The sequence below is a fragment of the Heterocephalus glaber genome, unplaced genomic scaffold (genome assembly GCF_053883595.1).
Source record: "Heterocephalus glaber isolate CG9 unplaced genomic scaffold, H.glaber_assembly_v1.0 deba00001579, whole genome shotgun sequence".
NCBI lineage: Eukaryota > Metazoa > Chordata > Mammalia > Rodentia > Bathyergidae > Heterocephalus > Heterocephalus glaber.
The window spans coordinates 2464779-2487908 of NW_028258360.1; the positions used below are offsets into that span (position 1 = coordinate 2464779).

The 23130-nt window shown below is 38.9% G+C and overlaps 1 protein-coding gene and 1 pseudogene across 4 annotated transcripts in view; one reads left to right on the top strand and one right to left on the bottom strand.

Moving 5' to 3' along the window:
- The window catches only part of Fgf14 (fibroblast growth factor 14), a 629887-nt gene that overhangs the window by 202918 nt on the left and 403839 nt on the right, over window positions 1-23130 (bottom strand). The window lies entirely within an intron of this gene.
- Window positions 12454-13821, top strand: LOC101702252 (H(+)/Cl(-) exchange transporter 5 pseudogene; annotated as a pseudogene).

Genomic DNA, 23130 nt, shown 5'->3' on the forward strand with positions numbered 1-23130 from the left:
CACCAAGCAGTTATGGGGCTGAACTCTGAATCTGGATGCTCTCAGCTCATTTCTCCTCTCTGCAACTCCCTGGCTGAATGGTGACCTGCAGGATCTTGCTTTAACTGTCCGCTGCCTCAATTTCCTGATTTGGGTGGATATAAAGATCCTAGCACACTAAGGGGTCAATTCTAAGTGCTCAGAAGTCATGGATATCACTACCACCATCTCTAAAACACTCATTTCTATCCTACAAAGTATTTTTCCATTTCCATGTTTTTCAATATCAATATATATGTATTCCCACATATATTTTCTTATGTCTTTGATGGATACATGATAATATTTCAAATCACCAAAAATGTAATGCTTTATTTTAGGTTTTGATGACAGAAGCCCAAGTTCAAACTTTAGTCACTTTCTTACTAGATTTGTGAACTTAGCCCTGTGAGTATATTTCCCAACCCCAAATCCCAATAATAGAAATATTTCCTACCTCTTGGAAATTATTCTAAATGAATAGGAGAAAACACTGTTAAAACTGAAAAGCACCATAAAATATGGGATCAATGGAAGGTAATTGGCCCACTTCTTCACTCTTCTTGAAGACCTCCAGAAGATGCCACTGTCCTCTTGGACCTCTGATTTTATTGATGTTATTCCCTGTCCTGGAAGCATTTTTTACTACCACTTTCTCAAACTTCTGCTTTTAATATAAAGCAATGGCTAAAAATAGAATTGGAATAAGGAAAGCAGGAACTTGACGTGTTCTTGAGCAATTAGCTTATCCTCTCTAAGCCTCCATTTGCTCTTTTGTAAAATTTTCATAATAAAAGAGGTTACTGTGAGAATTAAATGAGAGTGTGCATGTTAAATACTTAAAGTAGCGCCTGGAACAGAATGGAAATTTGATAAATACTTGCTATTGATAACCACTTAAATATTTGTTACAGGTATTCATTTATTCACTGATCAAGTCTACTGAGTGCCTATGTCAACACTGTAGAAGGTAAGTCAGCAATTGCTAAACTTAAAATATAGAAATAGTTTTGGCTCTGTCCTCATGAATATAACAGTTTGACCTAGATCTCAGCATATATATTTTATGCTGTTATTTCATGTTTAACATGGCCAACACTGAATTCTGAATAACTATTCTTCCTTTTAACTTTCCTTCTGTGGCATGGTCTTGTTACACAGTCCTGACTACCTGTGAGCTGGCTATGGTCCAGGCTGCCCTCAACTCCACAATCCTCCTGCCTCAAACTCCAAAGCATTGGAGCTACAGGTGTCTACCACGGTGCCTGGGTTTCTGTTCTTCCTTCTTAAATTTGCTCTTCCTATACTCTTCCCCATCTCTGGAACGGCAACTCAGTTGTCCATGTTTCTCAGGCCTTTGCCATCCTGCTAACCTCATTCTTTCCTTAATGTCTCATATATACTGGCACCAGCCATTCATTCCATCGTCAGTAAATATGCAAAACAAGATCCCCTTCACCATCTCTACTGCTTCCTACTCAGCAGCCACCTCATTGATCTTCCAGCATCCACCTCACTCCTCTTTGCAGATCCTCACCACTGTCGCCAGAGTGTTGAAGGTAAAACTCAAGTTACATCTTAAAATCCTCCACTTGCACGGACTCCACAGCCTTCCGAGGGGATCACCATGCCTTGCATGATTTGTGCTCAACTTCTGCCTTCATTTATCCCCTGCCATCTCTGTTTCTCCTGCCTCACTCACCACTTGCTGTTCTTCACCCACCCCACCCCACCCCCGCCATACTCCTGTGGCAAAACTTTTCTATTTCCTGTCCCACCTGCCTCTCACCTCCAACTACTTGCTTATATGTTTGCTCACAAAGCTATTTACAATAACAGCCCCTAAAAACAAAGTATGCCTTCTTGTTTCCCAGCTTTATTTAGTACAGTACTCACAATTTTTAAAGTTTGTATATATTTTCCTTATTTAATCAGCATGTTTCCTCCCTTAAGATATGAATCTATAAGAGATGGAGCTTGCTCTTTTTGTTTAGGGTGCCAGGCAAAGTAATGTTCAATAAATATTTGTTTATTGAAAGATTAGGAAATGGGATAAGTGGACAGTTAATACCAAGTAAGAGGAACAGAAGATCTTGCTTAGTCCGGTCTGTCAAGGATGAATTATTCCATGGTGCTTGGTCTATTCAAGCACTGAGACAGCTAAGATTCCACCTGGACCATGCACTACATCAGCTCCATAAATGTGCTGTATGGGCCTTCCTTTTGCCTTTGCTCAGTGGCTTAGATTCACCTGGACATGGCATGTAGTTCGAGTTCTGAATGTCAGTAGTACTTTCTGAAGGGTGTAAAACTGATTCCTCTTGCAACAAAAAAGGGCTTTTTACCACTGACCCTTAAGATTCATCCTCAACACTCCCAGTAAACAACCTGCTTTCTCTCTTAAGTCCTGTTTGTCAGTGATAAATTGAAAATATGCCTCCTTTAAAATTTGCTACAGCCAGTCCATCATAGATTATTTAACCAGGTGAACATATTTTCTAGAATTATCTATAAATGTATTTACTAAACTAAAGGTACCCAGTAGCTTCTCAGCCTTTTGGCTATCATTAAGTGTAAAATAAATGTATCCCAGGGAAGGAAAGTATATAAACAAGAAACAGCCTTTTTGATGTGTATTTCATTATTAAAGGAGTGTTTTCTCCTTGCCTTCTGAGTTTCTATATTCTAAGTGATTCTATTGCATAGATGGCTTGACTCTCAAATTTATACATTTTCGTAAGGTTTAATTTTAAAAAGTGTACAGTTTTTATTTTCATTTCCTGCTCAAATAGAAAATCCAAAGAACATATTTTGCACATTGACATCTATATTAAATTATTTCATTTGTTACTTCTCACAAATTGACTATCTGATTATTTTCTTTCATTTCAACCATTGCCACAGCCTCTATTTCAACATTCCCAAATTTATCAAATCTAAGTAACCATTTTAACATGCACAATTATTTTATGTACCAAAAGGAAAAAAGAGAAACACTTTCTTAGACCATGTCACCCCATGGATTATATGGGATAACACGTGTACTAATTTCAGAGTTGTTTACATATAAAAACTATTTTCTTAGTACCAATGAAATACACTTCGGCAGAACATATACTAAAATTGAAATATGATCTAAAGGTATACAAGTTTATAAATGGCAGTCACACCCTTGTTAATGGTGCTACACTCTGTATTTTGCTTAGATATCACATAGCTTTTCATGAAAAATGCTTTTGAGTGCTTTAGAACGTCCGTATGTTGAAATATTCTGTTATTGCAGTAGTAGCAATAGTAGTAGTAGTAGTACTAGCAGTAGTAGTTAATTCCTTTGTCTCCTATTGATTCTGAATTGGAGGGGAGAGGATAGAGGGAATAGATATCCCAGAAATATTTTTTGATTATTTTCATAAAGCACGTGACACACGACATTTTGTCACATGATTTCCTTTTTTTAATCACTTTTGGATTTCTTATATATCTCCTTAAGATAAAACATGAGGATTTAACATTATTTTTGTGATCAAATTATTATAAACTAATTTGGGTGTGCTTAAGGAAGTTTCAAAAAATATGCATTTGTTTTCATCTTCTATTCCAGAAAAATGGGTTCTATTGAAAATATATGAGATTATTCTGGAAATCTAGTTGATATTAATGTCCCTTACCATTTTTATTCATTTGGAAGAACATAAAAAGTAACATGAATATTCATTTGAGAGATATTTTCAACTAGTTAATTAAGATGAAATTCCTATCCATTCATTATAGTCCAAATTCAAACTCATATTATTTTTTCTGTGATAGGATTATTGACCTTTACTTTGTAGTCAAAGAGTATGCTAAAGGAATGTTAAAATATTCTTGATTTTCATGAAATAAGTAATTACATTAATACTGTAAAAGCTTGTTGATTAACTTTGTTGGATGTAATTATTTCTTGAAGCAACAGATTTCCATCTATTAAAAAAAACTGGAAGGAGTTTTATTGATGCTTAATATTTTGATTCAATAAAGTAAAAAGTGAAAACTTTTGCTACCAAAAACTTGTGAACATTTTTCTTATAGAAGCAATACCAGATTGATACTAACAGATGGTTTTACTTTACCAATCTAGTATATTTTTATGTCTGGCTAATAAGTTGGGAAAAATATTCCCAATGGTTTCCAGCTTTCTATATTAAAGTGAATTCAAAATGTGCATAACATTCATTTCAGAATTCTGAATATTGACTTACATTTCCTTACTCTAAATAGAAGAAAGTAAGAAATACTCTCTTACTCTCAGTGGGCGATAATAATCAATTTTAATAGTGTATCAGTGGATTTTAAAAGAAATAATGAATATTTCAACATAAAAAAGTACTCAGTTTCTAAATGTGTTTGGAAAAAATGTTCATTTATAATCTCAATGAATACAAAGATTCTGCATGGACATTAATTATTTCTATTCAGTGATTGCTAAAGTGGTCACTTCCATAAGAATTAATGCTGTAGATTGAGGCTATCTTCTTTGCATATAGGTTGAACACATTTACAAAGATGTATGTCTGCATATATATGTACACACACATGCCAAAACATTCAACTGAGTTTCTTTCAGAGAAAATTTGAAGCACTAATGACTTCCAAAGAAAGGGGATCTACACACTACCATTTCAATTCTTGGAAACCTATTTTCATTACTCACATAAGAATGTAGACTTTTATCACAGATAGATAAGGAACTAAAAATACAATAGCAAAAATATAATAATCTGATTTTTAAAAATCGGCAAATAATATGAATAGACATTTCTTAAAACAAGAGAATAGAAATTTCCAACAAATATATGAAAAGGTGCTCACTATCTCTGTCATCAGGAAAATGCAGATGAAAACTGCCATGAATATCACCTCAGCCTGAGCAGAATGACTACCATCAAAAAAGTCAAAAACTGACAAAGGCTGACAAGATGTGGAGAAAATGAAGCTTTTGACACACAGTTGGTAGGATTATAAATTCATATGACCATTATGAAGAACATCATAAAAGCTTCTTTAAAAAGTAAAAATATAACTACCATATCATGCAACTTTCCCACTTCTGAGTATGTACTCAAAGGAAATGAAAGCAGCACATCGGAGAGATATCTGCACTCCTATATTTATCAGGGCACTATTCACAATAGTCAAGGTACGAATAACAGATGTGTCCAACAGCAGATGCATAGATGAAGAACATGTGGTGTAGACACCCAATGGAATGTTAATCAGCCATTCAACAGAACAAAATTCTGTCATTTGCTGCACAATTGATGGGTTGGAAGATCCAATACAGTCATTAGCAAAATAAGCGAGGCACAGAAAGATACATGTTTCATGCTTTCACTCATATGTGGAAAGCAGAAAAGTTGAACTCAAAGAAAAGAGTAAAGTAGTGATTATTAGAGACTAAGAAGAGGGTTGTGGAGCCAAACAGAGGGAGGTTAAATAACAGATACCAAAACCTGGATAGGAGGAATAAGTTATAATGTTCCACCAAACACAATACGAATATGGCTTACAACTCATTACATGTTTTATGAATAACTATAAAAAAGGAGCTTAAAGGCTCCAAACATAAGGATATCATAATCATATAAGGAGATGGAAATTTCAATTATCTCGACTTTGCTGTTACACATAGTTTATAAGTATTAAATTATCACACTATATTCTATAAAATTATTGTGTCCATTAAGTAGAGAAAAATACATTTTTCTAGATAATGTTTAAGTAGAAATTATCATCAAATTAGGAGATATATCAGTTATAATTTTTCACCTTTACTCTGTGGTTCATGGATTGTTTCTTGCATCGTCCAAACATCTTGGTTCTATTGCCACATCTACTACTGATGCTAATCCACCTGCTTCCCTAATAAAGACTCCAATGATTTCAGTGGGCTCACCCAGACATTGCTGATAATCAGCCCATCTCAAGATTCTTAAAACAATCACATCTGCAAAGTTCCTTTTATCATATGCGTTAATATATTCACAGGTGGCAGGGACTCAGGTGTGGGCATCTTTGAGAGGCTGTTGTTCAGTTCACCACACCTGTCCTATAGCTAGGACACATAGCAACAGAAGTCAGCTGAGCACAGAGCACCAAACAGTCATGCACTCAACTCCACTACCACCAACAGCTCCCGACTGTCCATTTTTATACTGTGAGTCCGGAAGTGAATAAGACGCACAAGTTGACACATGCCATGGCTTCTCTTAGGTGAAAAACTCAATATAAAAATAAGGTGCAAAATAAAAGACAGATAACAGGAAAAAAGAGAGAGAAGAAAAGCTATTATAATCCAGCATGGACAATGTATCTAAAAGTATACCTTAATTTAGTGTAATTCTCTTACATGTCTTACAAGTTTTTGGCCTAGTCTGGTTGTTAATCTGTATATATAATAATTAACTTTATGAGGACTTATGGATAAATGATTCTGGCAAAATAAAGGGGAGTGGAGAGGAGGAGAAACAAGAATTGAGATCTGTTATGTACAGGTACCAATTCCCTATAATGAGTGTGATTATTATGTCCTGCAAATGTGCACTAATAAAAATTAAAAATTAAAAAAATAAAATGAGAGTCCTGTTTCCTACCCCACATTTTTAAAGCACCAGATGTTCAATGGATTGTATCTCTGACTATTGTGCACCTCTGTCCCTCCAGTGACTTTAGTTCTTGCTCAGAATGACACGTGGTCATCTGCTGGCCCTCTCTGGTACCAGTTGTTCACCGAAGTTCCGAAGTTCCTGTGGCTTTAATTATGGCATCTCTCAGAAAGAAAAAGGTACAGCGATTCTCAGAAATTGTGGAAACAGCTATTATGCTCCCCTGTGGATTGTGAGAATGCATTTTCTGAGCCTCACATAAATCCATGAAGAATTTAATTTCTTGAGTTTATAACATGGCTTTCATGAGATTTAGGGCCAGAGAATTGAGCTAAATAAAACTAAAGCTAGACATGTGATGTTCTACAAAATGAGATTTGGGGCCCAAGGCTATCACCAAACAAAGAAAATCGATCCTAAAAGTCTTTTTTTCCATTCCGTTTTTATTTCTTAAGTAGCTGTAGGGGTAGTAGATAATTTCTGTTTCCTCTTAGAAATTTAGCCTAGCTCCTTAGGTAAGAATGTGACTTAACCATCTAGCTTTACAATGAGCAAAAATGAATGATATCATTTAACTGAAATATTTTAAATGAATCAAAAACTCTCCCTGACTTTTTTTTTCCCTGACTTTTTATATAGGCAGGGGAGAAGGAATCCCAGAAGAAAATAATCATTGCAGGCATAACATTACGGAGACTTTTCACATAAGCAAAAAAGACGGGGTCCCAGGGGAAGCCTAGGCTCCTGTTTGCTCTTGCTCACTCATGGTCTATCTCTGTCTTCCTTAGCCCAGACAGACTTTTGAAACTGGGTTCCAGAGGTGAGAGGACTCAGAAGTTACAAGAAATATTTGGCTGTGAGCTAAAGATAAGTCATTCTACTTTTACAGGTTTTCATGTATACATATATGTATGAAATATATATGTATTAAATATAAATTTATGTATCCTATATACATTAAATATTTGAAAGCACCGAGACATATAGGCAAAAGGATCTCTTCCAACAGACAGAGATAAGCTGTCCAAACAGCCTGTTTTCTGGAGATACCTCCTCCATGCTGTCAGACGTGATAAGGAGATGATTCAGCCACACTCACAGCTTGTGTTCATTTTTCCATGAAACCAGCTTAGTGATCATCTCAGGGGATTTAGTTCTAGCAGGACAAGGCTTGGATTCTTTTGTTAGAGAATTTTGACTACAAATAAGAGACAGTAACATAACATATTTCAGCGCTACCAAGTTTAGATTTCAGCCCTTCCAACTTCTGGTAGCGTCAGGGCAGACACTGAAATGCAGGTATCCTGACCCCCAGCCCTTGGCTGGAGCTGGCTTCCTGCCTGCCTGGTGCCCCTTTCCAGTCTTTGGCGGGGTCTGCCCGCCCACAGTACATCCTGCCCGCCGCCCACTGGCTCTTCCGCCTCTCTGAGCGTCATCTTCGGCTCCTGACCACTCCTGGCCTCCTGACCACTCCTGGCCTCCCCACCCCGTGCTCCCAACTGCAGGGACTCCTCTTCCTGAGCCCGGCACTCCTGGGCACACAGCTAGTGTCTGTCAAAGAGAGGAAGAGAGGAAGACAGGAAACTCCTGAGGTCCTGGACTTGGATCCCCGTGAGCTGCACCCACTGGGGAAAACTGCCTGCCCTGACCTCCTTTCTCTCTCATCCCAGTCAACACTGGCAGTCTTCAAACTTTCGAAAAACTAACACCACCCTAAAAGAGGCTGCTCTTACTTTTGAATTACAAGAAGAAGCCCAGAAGGTGCTCTGGGAGGTCTTCAGACCAAGGGCTGGATTACTATGAGTGGGAGAAAGTTGAGACACCATTGGTAACGTTTCCCAATATTCGAATAAAAGGGAATAATGTATGCAAAAGACAAGTCAAAACAGTCACCCAAATGCTAGCTCTCTGCTTCCTTGACAATCATGAAACTGAAAATGAAGTCATATTTTGGTCCGTAATTACTAACATAATGAGTAAGGGATTTTTTCTATCTAAATTACTGAAAACCAGTCAAGTTTGCAAATTTTCATATAACTAAATAAAGCATTTTACAATTGCTTGTGTGTGTGTGTGTGTGTGTGTGTGTGTGTCTGTTGCCACTAGTCTCAATAAATAGGGAAAATAACTCTGCATCAGAATCCTATTTTACTTTTCAATTTTAAGCACTTATGGTTATGAACTGAAATCTTAATCTGCTCTGTTATATTATTGCTCCCCATCTTTAGAAGCTAAAAGTGATGCTCGAGATGGTGAAATCGAATAATCCTGTTCTACTGACTGATAAACTCAGAGTCATGCAGAGTTCCATCTCCAGCCACTCAGAGTGGAGTGGGAGGCTAAGTGAGGTTTCCATCCTGCAGTAAAGCATTTTCAGGAGCCAGGGGAGTCTGTTCTTCCCAATGTGGGTTGGGGAAGTTCTCACGGAAACAGTCCTACAGCAACTAAGACTTAAAAGATGAGAGGTAGTCACCAGGTAGACTGGGGCACACACTGAGATTTCAGGCAAAAAAACAATGTCAAACAACAGAAATCCCAAATTATGGCACAGATTCATGAAGAGAAAATAAGTCTACAATACTTCACAGAGAATTGCGTTTTTCCATATGGGACAGCAATACTTTCCACTTATTTACTTGGGTGATGTTATGTCATTTCATCATTGTTACACTGACCTTTTCCCATGTTCTTCTATTAATAGTGAAGATGTAGTCACTGCAGTTAATGTACACACAAGATAGGGATGTCTACACATAGATATTATGTGCCATTAACTGTATACATATATCTGAACATTAAAAACGACCCATACACACACACACACACACACACACACACACACACACACACACACACATATTCCCCTGATTCTTCACAGGGGGCAGTGTTACCAGCCTAATCATAAAAAGTCGATCTTTCTTTGAAAAAAGTTGTTGATTTATAGGAGATAGAGGGAGGGCAACAGGAATATAGAGGACAGCTGAGGGCTGAGCTGTGAATATTCATTAGCTAGTGAGAAAGCTTTTCCCTCTAAAGTTTATCCCATCCTATTATCCTCTCAATGTAAGAGCATATTCAACGTATGTGGTATCAAAAGCCTTGCACTTAGAATTCCCAAACTTTGAAATCTTTCCCTTGACCTTTCTGCTTTCCAAGTTATAAGATATGATTTTTCCAATAAGATGATTCTAAGAAAAAAAAAGAAAACAAGAAAATAATAACAAATACCATTCATCCTTGAAAACTCAAGGTTCCCATTTTTGAGATAACCTTCAGTATCGCTGTTAAGAGCTATGAGTAATATAACTCATGGGTTGAAAGTATTTCTAAAGTATTTCTATTTCTCATGTCAAAAAAGAGCAAAATTAATTTCCCGCAATAAAATATTGCTCTCTATGCAGTCATACCTTGGCTCTTAGGTAAAAATACACCATTTTATTTCTCATGTCCCCACATTTCAGTACTGATATTTTCTTGATGAACACTGAAATAAACCTGTCACTGGGATGCTCAGTTTCCATGATGTTGCCTTTGTGGTTACACGGTCATTCAGCAATTTTCTCTTTAGTTTAGAGAGACAGGGCTACAGTAGAATGTTCCCCATCTAATTTCCTTGGCTAACTGACCAGCAGTTCAATTTCATTTCCTTCATAGAAGTAAGTTATTTTATCCTTGGCCATTCAGTGTAGACTAGAATACACACACACACACACACACACACACACACACACACACACACACAGTTAAACCAATATTGCTATCGTTCAGGGTTTGTCAAGGGAAATAAAAATAACCGCTTCCACACTGAGTTCTCAAGACTAATTTCTTAAGCTCACATTGACTCTTTTGCTCAAAATTTCAATAGGAAAGACCTTATAATCATCTAGTCCTCCTTTGACCTAACAGCTCTGGGAAGACCTGCCTGATTTCTACTTAAACACTCCCGTGATTTAGCATCCGGCAGATTTCCCACATCTCCTTCTTTCAGTTGGCTTGGATTTTAGAATTCTCTTCCCAGAATTGGGCCTAAAGCTTGCTTTTCTCAAATGTTCAGCCATCTCTCACCTTATAATGCCACGAGGAACAAAATACTTCTCTTTCATTCCCTCATTAAATATTTTGATAAAAACACACTTCTTTATTTATGCCTGGCCTTGTCCTTTCAGAACATTTCAATGATATTGATCCACCCATGAGGATTACTGTCAGTGTCAAACAGAACCGGCAAGTTTTCTCTGCTAGCCTCCAGCATGCTAATGAGCTCTTTCAGTCTTGCCTTCTTTATTCTTCCATGTTCTTAACTTTCCAGCTCTGCACATCCACCCTCAAAATGTTGCTTTCTAAGTCCGCACAGCTATTTTGCCTCTAGGATGTTTCACTGGCAGTGTAGTCAGTACTTCACACTCACATTGTTTGGCACTCAGAATACACATTTAGATGTTCTCTTAAGTTGTGAACACTAAAACATCAAAATCAGGTTTCAACTATCCTAATTCAAAAACCACAGGACTGGATTTTCCTCTCTCTCCTCCTCTACCATATTTGGAAAGGAAGAGATTTTCAGCTTCACTGACTCAGCATCTTTACTTTCTTTTCTGCCCCTACAATATCCCCTCAGAGCCTAGCATTTGTGGTTGGGCAATAGGAGCAATTCAGTGAATAGCTACAGGATAATTCTGAGAGGTTGTTGTCCCCTGTGTAAGGTAGACAGGATACTGATGACCACATAAATGTAAATCTGAACATAATAAATGTAAACGTAAACATAAATGTGATATAAAGCATCACATAAGAAATGTCCATCAGGGCGATGAACACAATGAGGATTTCAGCAAATCCATATCTGTAACAGTGTGGAGTGACTAAAGAACACCACTGAATCACCATGAACTCGCCTCCGTCCTGCACCTCTCAGTCTTCATATCATCTCTTATTGTACATTAGCGTATTCCCTGAATCCAGTACTGCCCCCTATTGCTTATTACACTCACATGGGAAATATGTTAAAGGAATCCCTGGCAGGTGGGTGGGTACTAAGTGTAAGAATCTTCTCTAAATGCTCTGTAAGATAAAATTCAAATATTAAGAGGTCACATAAATGATCAAACATTCAATCTGGGGTCCCCCCGACCCCGCCTGGGCCCCTGGCTGGGCAGTAGTGCCTGGAGAAGGCCTTCTGAGGCACGCATGTGCAGGGGCTAGTTGGGCCGAGTTGATCCCCCTTCTCTCTGGCTGGGCTGTGTGAATGAAGCTCTGCAGGGCGCTAGCTCAACTTGGTGTCTGGGGTGCCTGAGCACACGGTCCACCAGCGGGGGACATGGGCTCTGCAGCTTCTGAGCTTGGCGACAGAGCATATCAGTTGCTCCGACTTCCAAGTTGTACATATACTCTTGTGATAATATCAGTGGAAGCTGCTCTGGGTAAAATGAGGGAAATCTAGAAGTTGGAACATTAAAAGCCAGTTTGAGGTTTTAGCATCTTACAGAAAGCAGCACCACACAGCCTACCTTTCCATCTACACACCATTCAAGTCTTCCCATAAACCTGGGTAGTCTCGGAAACCCTGAGCCTGTGACATCAATTTGGGAGAAGACTGGATCAAGACAGCCATGTGGAGGGAGCCATGGATAATAGAGGCTTTCAGCAGGGGAATTTTAGTAGCTTCCAGAGCAGCTCCAGGGATGAAGACTTGATGGACATACCAGAAACAGCTACGGATTTCTCCCTGAGAGATGTTCCTCCTCTAGACTGAGAAATGGAAGGGGACAAGTCCTAGAATGATGGAGGAGTAGCTTCTTCAAATAGGATCATGGACTTCTTGGAGGAGCCGATTCCTGATGTGGAGACCTATGATGATTTCAACACAACTGGTTGGGTGAGAGAGAAGACTCGAGGCTGGGATAGGCACCGGGAAATTACCAATAAAAGCAAAGAGTCAACATGGGCCTTAATTCACAGTGTGAGTGATGCTTTTTTCAGTTGGCTGTTGATGGTCCTTATTGGGCTTCTATTAGGTTCCTTAGCTGGTCTGATAGACATCTCTGCGCACCGGATGATAGACTTCAAAGAAGGCATATGTGCAAAGGGATTCTGGTTTAACCATGAAAACTGCTGCTGGAACTCTCTTTGAAGACCGAGATAAGTGCCCAGAGTGGAATAGTTGGCTCCAGCTTATCATCAGCATGGAGGACGGAGCCTTTGCCTACAGAGTCAACTATTTCATGTATGTCCTCCGGACTTTTCTATTTGCCTTCCTTGCCATATCTCTTGTCAACGTCTTTGCACCTTATGCCTGTGGCTCTGGAATCCCTGAGATCCCTTCTGGCCTCTCTCTCCAACTTTTAGGAGTAGGGATGGAACAACTGGCCTATTACCACCATGACTGGGCTATCTTCAATAGCTGGTGTAGTCAGGGAGCTGATTGTATCGCTCCTGGATTTTTTGCAATGGTTGGGGCTGCAGCCTACTTAGGTGGAGTGACTCGGATGACTGTTTCTTTTGTTGTCATAATGTTTGAACTGACTGGTGGCTTGGAATATATTGTTCCTCTGATGGCTGACAAGCAAGTGGGTGGCAGATGCTCTTGGGCGGGAAGGCATCTGTGACGCCCATATCCGTCTCAATGGATACCCCTTTTCTCAAAGCCAAAGAAGAGTGTGCACATAAGGCCCTGGCAATGGATGTGATGAAACCCTGGAGAACTGATCCTTTGCTGACTGTCCTTATTCAGAACAGCATGACCATGGAAGGTGTAGAGACCATAATCAGTGAAACTACTTACAGTAGCTTCCCAGTGGTAGCGACCCAGGAATCTCAAAGACTTGTAGGCTCTGTCCTTCAAAGAGATCTCATTATTTGAATTGAAAATGCTCAAAAGAAACAAGATGGAGTGGCGAGCACATCCATCATTTACTTCACTGAGCATTCTCCTCCAATGCCACCATACACTCCTCCCACCCTGAAGCTTCGGGACATCCTTGATTTCATTGTGACTGACCTTACACCCATGGGGATCATAGTGGATATCTTCTGCAAGCTGGGATGACAGCAATGCCTGGTTACATACAATGGGTGATTGCTTGGAATCATTACCCAAAAGGATGTCTTAAAGCAAATAGCACAGATGGCTAACCAAGATGCAGATTCCCTTCTCTTCAACTAGAATTGGGGTTCTTCTGGGTATAAAACAGGAAGGACACTGCAGACTGTGGATATATTTTATTAACTGGGTACCCAAAACACATCTCCCATGTTTGGATGGTGAAGTCATATTAGTGTGTTGTCTCTTTCCTACAAGTTAACCAGTTGCACTACAGAATCTGGAAATTAATCTTCTCTTTAGGAGAAAATACAGTTAGGCTTCTGATATATTGCATTAGGAAGATCTCATGAAAGAGTATAAATAAGATTGCTATGGTTTATATTTTTAAATAATTTTTTAATTTAAAAAATAATTGTCAGCCAGTATGCAATCACTGAAAACTATACAAGAAGAATTTCAGCCATCCTGAATCACAGCCTGCAGGAAACTCATGAAAAAGTCACTTTTGGGGGATCTGTCCTTGGTGGAAGATGAAGGGTAACCTAAGGAGCTTTGCTTTTCAAACCATAGAAAAGAAAGCCAGAAGGAAAATATGTGATGGTATTTTTTAGATTGTGAAGATTCAATTCAAGTATTACCCTTGTTCCTGTTACAATATTTGGCATTATTTATTTGTTATATGTTTATGCATATCTTAATTTTAATTTCTGATTATAAGACAATGCTGCTTTGGTCAATCTCCTCTAAATGAATTTAGAGAGGTTGACTTTTATAGCTTGCTTATTCCTGGTACTCTTTTGAAGTGTACAAAGATAAGTTATAGAGCTTACTTATTGTCTGCCAATGGTCCAGATGGTATTTGTTAGCTAGTAGACAAGGATTTCACCATGAATTTATTAGTAGCAAGGGATGATTTCTTTCAGCTTCCTTGAAATGAATGATAAGTAAAGTTCTAAGTAAAATTTTTAAAAACATTCCATTGAAGTTAAGAGCATACCTCTTCAAAGACTTTTTGACATGTATTTCTTTCATATTCTGACCTGTAACCTTGAACTGCAATTTTCCTCTCAATATATGGAAAGCAAAGTTCTTAAATAGGAGACAGTCTGGCTCTTATTTACAGCCAAAAAAACAAAGCCCAAAAAAGCCAAAAAAAAAAAAAAAAACAACCCAGGAAAAAAGAGGTTGCTCTTTTTCGTTTCCTAAAACTAAACAACAAAAACATGAACATAGACATATCATTACAGAATTCCATGACATAGTCCTGGAAAACTTATTTCTAACCAAATGTAACCATTAGCCAGAATGAACTAGGCTATAGGCAAGGTTTCCAACATGAAGTTGTCAATCTATTGCCTCTACCACTTTGGCTACTGCCTCTCTTTTTAATTCTCTATAGTGAATTGAATTTTTTAAATAAATGCGGTTAGGAAGGGGAAATTCTAGTGGTAGAAAGCAGGATTAAAATTCCAGGCCAAGACTTTTGGTTTTTTTTTTTTTATCTCAGTGCTTAACAGAAGGGACAAATTTAGAAGAAAGAGAAAGCTCCAATCAAATGATTTTGAGCTCAGATTTGGTGAGGTGAAGACAGAGACTAAGGAGAAGATGGAACCAACAGATTGGATGTAGTGACATCTTGAAAACTTTATTTTTTCTCTAAATGCTGTTTCTTGTTTTAAGAGTTTTAGAGATTATTTTAGCCATATTTTTTTTCCAGTACCAGAAATCAAACTCAGGACCTTGCGTTTGCAAAGCTGGCATGGCGCCACTGAGCTAAATCCCTGGCTTAGCCATATGGTCCTAGTCTGTCTATATCGACCTCTCTTCATTGTTCATGATGTGGAAAATAATGGATTATCATTAGCAATATTAGTAGTATTCCTTATAGTTATTCTGTCATTATTCTAAAACCGAGTAATTTTAATCCCTCAAAGTAGGTCCAAATAAGTACATTAAAACTAACCAAACTTACTGATGGCCCTTTTTCCTGGCCAGTTTGTATACTTTAGAGTCAAACTCACTTTCTGCCCACTTCTACCCTTTCATTGTTCAGAGAACAAATGCTTGAATAACAATAAACAAGGAATTCTCCAGCACATGATTTCCACACTGTTCATTATAAACACATTTGCCAAAGGACATCGAATTAATGTGGTATACACTATACTGAGTTATTTTCTACTTAGTGACTCAAATTTTATATATTCTAAACTTTATAACCAATTTAAGTAACAGAATAATAGTCTAATATTCTTATTGCAATTACATATAAATATATATACATGCATATGATTATATATGAAATTTGACATATGTATATAGACACATGCTACATAACAATGTTTTGGTCAGTGATGGCCTTCATACATGATGATGATCCCATAAGATCATCCTGGAGCTGAAAAGGTCCTAATGCCTAATTATGTGGAAGATTTCAAAACACTGGCTCAGCATTCTGCATCGCCTGTTGCCCATATCTCTTGATTGCATAGATGGAGAGGCTCATCTATACTGTCTAGACTTTTGTGTGGACACTGTGTGATAGTCACAAAATAATGAAATTGCCTAACAATACATTTCTCAGAACCCTTCCCATCAGGGATGTACACACACACATACACACACACACACACCATTCTGAGCAAGAAACAAATTTTAATTTCACAATTTATGTTTCATTATAATTGTTGACAGAGCCTGAAGCTATAAACTTTCACATGTAACTGGGTTAACATTTTCAAGTGATGACTTTCCTAAAAACAAAGAAATAATAGGAAGATAAGTAAATTTTTATGTTCTTGCTAGTTTCAAATGATAATTAGGTTCATCACCAAAGACAGGAAGTAGACTGTGAACAAGCCAGAGATGCAGAGGATAGGAGACCTTCTTCGATTGGTAAATACATGTGGTCGTTGCAACATCAGAAAGCAATCTCCAAGCTGCATGGTATGTGACAGCAACTGGATCTTCAAAACACAATGGCAAGGAACAACCCCATGTCCCTCAGTAGGAGAATGGAAAATGGTGGGTGGGGTGGCACGCGCTTGCAACCTCAGAACTCTGAGTGACTGAGGTAGGAAAATCACAAGTTCAAACCTCACCTGGGCAACTTAGCAACTTAGTGAGACCTTATCTCACAATAAAAATTTTAAAAAGGTCTGGGGACATAGCTCAGTGTGAAGGACCCTGGTTCAATCTCTAGTACTAAAGGAAAAAAAAGAATGGGGAACAAACTATGGTATATTCATACATTTTAGTATTACTTTAGCATTCATACACTTTGTAATGTATGGACAAAAATCATTAGTATAAAATATTACAAGAATAAACTTCAAAAAACACTATGCTGAGCAGTTAACAAGCCAGATACAGGAGAGCATGGTCATGATTCCATTGTGAAAACTGAATCTGATACACAAAGATTCAGAAGAACATGTCTCTGAGGTAAAGAGATTGGGGTGTTGGAAATATCCTTTGCCTTTCTTGATCTGGGTAATGTTATACTATGTATACATTTGCCACAGTTCATTCATCAGCACATCTGAAATATTTGTGTTCTGCTTTGTGTATAACACCTCAATAAAATCTTAATGATCTCCAATGATCATTAAATCAAAAGCACCCACTCAAAGTAGCCAGTTATTGTGTGCACAATTGCACCACACAGAGGTTCTCTGGAAGTCTGTACTGTCCACACTCAACAGCAGCATTACCTACAGGGAAGATCCTCCGAAGGCGGTGGAGATTGGGGGAATATTATGTCCTCTTGCCCCAGAGTCTCCACTGCATGGCAATTCCACAGTCCACACCAATGCACAGGAAGCTCAGCTGTAGTTTTTTTTCTAATTCTTTAAAAAAATATTTTATTGTGATCAGAACACTGAATGTATGATCTACTTTCTTAGTGGGTTTGCAAGTGGGCAATAGAGGACTGTTATTTATAGACACAGTGGTGTACTGCAGCCTTTGGGAGTGTATTCATTTTTCTTAACTTCTTTTAGGATTATGAAGATACAAAGGGAGATTGTGGAGCTATAGATATAGTACACTGAAACCAAAGAAAAAAGAAGGGCAACTATTCTCAAGGATACATTTTTATAAAAAGTTTCATGCTAAAGTTGAAATGATCAAGGGAAGCTCATCACTTTCTAAAATTAGGCTTAGAAGAATTGTGAGTGAATTGATGAGAAAGCGCACCATGCTTTCTACTACCTCAGGGCTACTACTGCAGCCTGGTCTTGCCTGTGGGTCTGGCCCCTGGGGTCCACTGTTGAGTGCCCACTCACCAGGCAAGGGTAACACCTCACCTTCCATCAGCAGACCATCTGGGTTCTCCTTGGTCCTGATTCTCAAACTGTCCCCAACCACAGTTCCAACATCACACAAGCTCTTGCAGACATTTAGTGTCATGGCAAGAATCTCTTTTGTCCCCAAAAGTCCTCTAAGTTGACGTCTAGCAAATGTGACCAATCAATATGAATGTACATTGCCTTTTCCTTCTCAGGTTAAGGGTTTTCGTTCTTAGTGGGAGATTTTTACATACGCTCTGTGGTCTCAAAAGAATGAGACATTGGTGGTCTTGTGGCAGGCCAATGAAGGGCAAGAAATATTGCAAGTCTTTCTGTGATGTTAATCATACATAAACTAACATTTATTGGGTATCAGACACTGCAGCAGGTTTTCCACAAATATTATCTCATTTAATCCTTGAGATGAACTTATATAGGAGAAATTCTCACTTCTATTCACCAGATGAGGAAAGTGAATGTGCTATAGGATTATAATGTTTCAGTCATCTAAGACCAGATCAAAATTGCTTCCCAATGCCCAACTCAGGAAGTCTTTAGAAATTCATATGGTAAGGAACAAAAAGATCTTCACAGTAGATTTACTATCAATTTCATGAGAAGGCTTGAGTTTTGGGGATTCACTGCTTCCTAAAGTCCATGCCTTCATTGATGACTCATCATCCTGTGAAGCCCAGGACAAAAGGCAGGGATCACAGTTTCCAACCTTCTAACCATGACAGGCCAATAATGGCAGGTATCAAAATGTTGGCACTTCCGATATTTCAGCAGCTTGCGGGATCCTGGAATGAAGTGTCTTAATCAGTGTCTGACACAAAAGATCCAGAATGCAGCCCCACACTGCCAGGTCGGCCCCAGAAACCCCTCCTCTGGGGCTCAGAGACACTTTCCTGACATTCACTTCTTTTGTACTTCCTGCTTTCCAGAGCAAAGCGAGTCGGGTTATTTATTCTGGCATCATCCCCTCAACACTGAGCAAAGGCAGTAGGTGTCAATAAGCTGGTTGGAAAAGTGAGAGATTAAATGAATGACAAAACACAAGAGTCAACCAGGAGCTACAAAGTTTCTGTTTACCCTCACAATATTATTTGTAAATATATATTCTTTATTTGGACAAAAAAGTAAATGAGCATATAGGAGCTAATCAGTTCAAAACTGTTCCACTGGAGGGGCATCAGAAACACCAGCAGAACTAAGGAGCTTCTGATTTACACACTTCATATCTCTGTGAAATGGGCGTGAACTCCCCTTGTTACAAAGCAAGGCACTGTGATTCATCACAGCATCCCCAAGCCTACCTCAGCCTTGAAAGACATTTGAGAAGAATTAAAACCACTGACACCATGGATAAAACTCTCTCTTTCCCTCTCTGACCTGTTTGGATTAATGGAACTAATTGAAGATAATTGAGTGTATTAGAATAACGCCTCACTTGTTACTATTAACATACAAGCTGTTTGTGATGGGCTGAATTATATCTTTGCCCTCATTAAGGTTATGCAGAAGTCCTAACCTTAGTCCCCCAAAATGTGGCGGAGTCATTAAGTTAAAAGGAGGCTGTTGGCATGGGTCCTAATTCATCCCGACTGGTCCCCATGTTTAAGGATTCTGGACACACAAAGAGACCGTGGAGAAGATGTGCTCACACGCAGAGAAGACAGTGTGAAGACACAGGGCAAAGGTGACTATCCATAGACCAAAGAGAGAGAGAGAGAACCTGGAAGAAACTAGTAAAGACACCTTGGCCTTGGCTTTCTACCCCCCACAACTGTGAGGATGTTAATTTCTGTTGCTTTAACTACTTTGGTATTTTGCTAGGGCAGCCCTAGAAAACTGATATGCAATTCAAACATAAACTCACCCTTCCTTAAAAGAAAGCAAGCTGAAATACAGAAAGCTGCTTTCCTGCTTGTGGCAATGCTCAGCCAAGCAATCGCTCTACACAGGGTTTCAGACAGGTGCTCCTGAGGCCAGGCCCTGAAAGGGTGTGGCCAGCCATGGACACAGCAAGAGCCAATGCACAGGGCTCTCATCTGTGCCTTCACAGTCTGGCCTTGGAGACGGCATGTAATTATGAACACAAGCACCAACTGCTGGCGACCAGAGACCACCGTGCCATTTGCCTTTCACGCAACGAAGAAATTCGCTGGCACAGAGGCAGCTGTTGTGTGTATTCACCAGCAGTGTCTTATCCTTTTCAAGCACTATTAAAATTAATGACGATGAACATCTGGTGAAAAATATCTCCATGAAATTAATGTTTACAATTATCCCCCTGCTTTCATCTCTCGAGTTTGTGTTAGAAATGAACACAGGAAGAGGACATATTGAGCTCCTGATGTAAATTGCTTCTAAAATACCATCATGCTCTTTGTCCCAATAAAATCCAGGCCAAAGAGAAAAATTTATTCATATAAAACCATCTCTAATTTTTCTTTTATCAGTCAAAAAGAATGATATAATTCATTTTACTTTTAAGTTGATTCTCTTGGAATCACAAAACTGTCTTCTTCGAGCATAATTGCGATCCTCAGCCTAGATATCTGGTATGTCTCTCTCATCACTTTATTTCATTTAATCTTCAGTCTTTAAATAAGAAATGTATCAAACAGTCTCCCTGCATAAGATTCTTAAACGTTTTTTCAGAAATTAGATGGGATATAAATAATAAGACGTATTCTTTTGAGACATCTTATTTTGAAATACCTCTGTCAAGGATCAATGGTCCTCCATCAAGGGCAGTTTTGTTTGCTTAGAGACATTTGGCAATGTCTAGAGACATTGTTCAGTTATCGCAACTCAGGGGTGGGGTGGCAAGTGCTACTGGCCTCTAACGGGTAATGGCCAGAGATGCTGCCAAACACTGTACATTGCACAGCATGGCCCTTCCCATAACAAAAAATCAACCAGGTCAAAACGTCAGCCAGCAATGCCAAGGTTTTTTAGCCCTGCCATCCACCGAGCAGGCAGACTTGCAACTGTACAGTGGTTTGTGCGACCTCGGTTAGATGTTGAGTGGGTGAATAAAGCTTGGTAAGTTTCAGGTTCTTTATTGATCTATGCTAAACTTGTGTGAATTTCATAGATGTACTAGCTTTGGCCTCTTTCTCTCTGAGTATTAGGGGCAGAATTTCTCTAGCCATCTTGAAAATAGATTTGAAATCATTAGCAGCACCATTATACACGCTCATTTAAATGATTAGAAACGGTGTTAGCCAGCCATGTCCAGTCCATTTCCTACTTCATTTTTGTCTCACTTTCCAAGGTCCCAGGTGTTGAAGCATGCCATTTATCCCTCACTGCGAGCCCAACTCCTATCTTCAGTCAGGTTCAGGGAAGAAGTTAGAATGAGGCCAGGGTGGCTCCTCGGAATTGGGTTAATGTTGAATCTAAACTGTGCTCTTGACCATGGTTACATTTGCATCATGAATTCTCAGCTGTGTAAAGATCTCATCGGGCATTTGTAACATACAGTCTTCCCTCATCTTCCTAGTCACTGATTCATACAAACTACCAATGCCAATCTGTTTTGTACAAGAGCATTATCTATTTGAAATATTCTCACTATGGTCAGATATATATAATAGTTCTCACTATTTGTGTTTTATCTAGTTTTTGAAGAAATATATGGAGCCAAAGACCAACATAAGCTCCTATTAAATGAAAACGGGGCAAAGAAATGACATAATTGAGAAAGAAATAGGATAAATAGAAAAGTCAGAAAGTAAAAAAAGCAGATGCTCCAAGAGAATAGTGGGAGAAAAGTCATTGGAGAGAAAAATAGAATTTTGCAGAGTGATATGATGAAGCAAAAAACAAGGCCACTCAAAGAGCTCCAGAGTGGGATGCAGAATTGCTTGGTTTCTTTCCTCCTTAAATTGGCAACACAACCCAGACCAAGCCTCTCCACTAGGAGGACCTGCAAAATAGAGGACTTATCTTGAATGATCTTGGTTAAGGTTTGTCCCAGCAGTAAATATCTTGTTGTATCTGACTCTTGGGTTGCAGTACTCGAGGTGCCTTCATCGATGGGCTTTCCCACTGAGGATAAAGTGCACAAGGGCGTTTTAGAAGGGTGACTGGGTGGTCTCCCAAACTAGGTCCTCTCTTCCTCTGGAAATAGGTGGGAGGCAGCAGTTAAGGAGAGAGGAAGGCAGGCACAGGCATCTGGGGAAACCTAGCTGTCCAGACAGAGATGACAGAGAAAATCATTCCTCTGCTCACCTGTCCTTTGCAAGGTGAAATGGAAAGCAGCTCAGGGAGACAGGGTGGCCTACTTTCCATTCTTCATACAGGAAACGTTTATGCTGCCTTAAAGCAATTTTGCACAAATTGCTTTTTACTATGTGAAGTCCTTGATAGAGCTGAGCCTGTCCTGTCACTCAGGCGTTTCCAATCTCACCTCCTCAGAGAGGCACTCCCTGCCCATCAGTCTGAAGTTACTGACAGTCTAAGGAACTCCCTGCACCTTCTAGATTCTCCTTGTCTCCTTGGATCTTTTTTTTTTTTCTCAGTATGAGATCTCACATGGATTTTTGTCTTTTTGTATTAATGATTAGTCTCTCTTCCCTAGAATGTTATCTATTTATTGATTAATCTTCCTCCAGTAGAATGTAAATACCATGAGAGAGCAGAGGTCTGGCAGTTCTTTATTGCGCTATTCCCAGCATCTTGCAGAGTGTAATTCTAGAAATGTTTGTTGATGAATAAAAGCATAAGAAAGCCTGCAAATAAAAGTTGTACACGGGAAGATCTTGAAGACATTAAATGGAGACAGAGAAACAGAGTTCTTTATGAGCAGAGTAAACCCCCTGGGAGATGAGCCTTCCCCTGTAAGGGGCCACAGAACAACACTGAGAAGTCACAAAAGAATGAATTCATGAAAAGAAAGCTGCAAAATTGTGAAGAGATGCCTGTTTCAGTCTACTCATTCCCTGGTGGCTAGAATCCTACAGCTCCAAATCTTAAAAAATCGAATTCATCACAAGGCGAGAACAAACTTAGCACCAGTTGGTCACAACATTTCCACATAATTTACCCAGCTTCATCAATATGTGTGGTTTTTATATATGGTGCATGCTCGCTGCTTGAGCTGTAATTAGCCAACCTCAAAGCTAATCAA